This window comes from Barbus barbus (assembly GCF_936440315.1).
Source record: "Barbus barbus genome assembly, chromosome: 36".
Taxonomy (NCBI): Eukaryota; Metazoa; Chordata; class Actinopteri; order Cypriniformes; family Cyprinidae; genus Barbus; species Barbus barbus.
This window is the reverse complement of record NC_136714.1, coordinates 8,911,503-8,913,296: the sequence shown is the minus strand read 5'-3', so window position 1 is coordinate 8,913,296 and position 1,794 is coordinate 8,911,503. Positions and strand designations below refer to the sequence as shown.

Below are 1,794 nucleotides of genomic sequence, written 5' to 3'. Positions count from 1 at the left end.
TTCCATGTGGAGACGTTCAGTTTGATTTAATGCACTATAGGACACCAAAAAGACAAAGCCTTTATAAAAAAAAAAATAAAAAAAAATCTGTTATATAAACTTTTATATATTTATATATATATTTTATATAGTTATATATTTTTATTTTAAACATGCTCATTGTCTTTATTTTTATCATGACGATAATCATAAATGAAGCTGACTTACCTTAATAATTGTAATCCTCCTAGAAATGAGTGCGAATACAACATAAAACCACCACCACTCCAGCAATTATGGGTCCTACAGGGATCACTTTATCTAAGGAATAAGAAAATTAAATATACCTTTCAAAAATTTAACATAATTGAAAATAAATTATAAAAGTAAAACAGAGTACAAAAAGTCAAAGTTCAAATAAGGATAAAACAGGAACACAAACCTTCAACCGTAACATTAAATGCCCTGCCCATAATTCCATAGACAGATGAATTTTCTTTGCAGATGTATGTTCCTTGATGTACATTGCGCTTAGCTTTTGTGATTGATAACTAAGCGGTAATGCCGTTATTGGTCGTTTTGTAACTGCCAGACGTCAGATCCAGAACTTCACCATCCTTTTTCCAAGCCACAGTTACAGGTGGGTTGGCACAGACATCACAGGACAGAACAACATCACTTGTTTCTTCAACAAATACTTCCTTAGTGTCATTAAGGTCTGGGGGATCTGTAATATAATGGCATTCAAAGCTTAAAATAAAACAAACTATTTTGTTTTGCAAACACCAGCTACTCCCACATTACAGCAGCATATTTATCACAAGAGTTTGGCTCAGTTCCATTCCAGTTTATATTTGAGGCATATTCCAGATTCCAATCCAAGGCCGATTTAAAGTTTTACAGTCAGTTTAAAACACTTACATTAATAACACATTTAAAGCATTTTTATTGTTTAAACTGTAAAACTGTTTAGGGTTTGGAGACCCATAATCATTGCAATGAAGTTGTAAAAATGGATATAACCTTGGATTCCTTAACTTGGTTAACAGAGTACATTTAATGAAAATAGATTCCTTGTGGAGTTCATGCTGAATCTGCTGAACGGAAATGAAATGGCTCCCAAACCTGCCAGCTGACCCTTCAAAATGTTTTTGTTTGCTTATATTCCCCCAAGTATTGTAAACATTAAATTTACACTGAACGTCAAGCTCGATGGAGCTGTTCACACTTGCATCACCCTTCAGCTGACAGATAAAGACAACTCTGTTGTCCTCTTTAGTGACAGGCTGTACACAAAGTCTACTCCGGGACCGTTTTCTTCTGCCAGGTTCACCCGGGCACCATTGTGGAACCACTGCAATTAATTTTGGTTGGATGGGTCGATACCTTTATCAGTCATACAAGTCAGAGTGACGGTTTTCTCAACCTCTGTCCGAAGCATGACTCAACGGTGACTGCTGTTTAGAGAGAATTAACTATTGAGCAATTCGTTCAGGCATAACAAACTAAAACTTTTGCAGTACATGCTAATACTCTGTATATGTCCTATAATAATACTCAGGTTAATACTCTTACAGGTTAAAACACTCTTTCTGTTTTGATACTGAACAACATCTAGTGAAATGTTAGAACAAGCAGTATTTGGATCTCCTTGGAAGCATCAGGCTTTGAAAACACGTAGTAATACATTATCTTTTACACGACAGGCAAAGCACAGCAGGAGCAGAGAAACACTAACCGATACTTTCATCTTCGTATGTCTTCCAGATATCCTGAATGACAAAAAGACATCTAAAAAGTCTGGAAAAATGTATG

General features: G+C 35.3%; 1 pseudogene across 1 annotated transcript; it reads right to left on the bottom strand.

Moving 5' to 3' along the window:
- Nucleotides 1-226: 226 nt before the first annotated feature.
- Nucleotides 227-1,420, bottom strand: LOC306855597 (transmembrane and immunoglobulin domain-containing protein 1-like; annotated as a pseudogene). The gene is made up of 3 exons: nt 1,175-1,420; nt 422-706; nt 227-300 (listed from the first exon to the last, which is right to left on the bottom strand). The product of its transcript is annotated as a transmembrane and immunoglobulin domain-containing protein 1-like (transcript).
- Between the last annotated feature and the right edge of the window lie 374 nt (nt 1,421-1,794).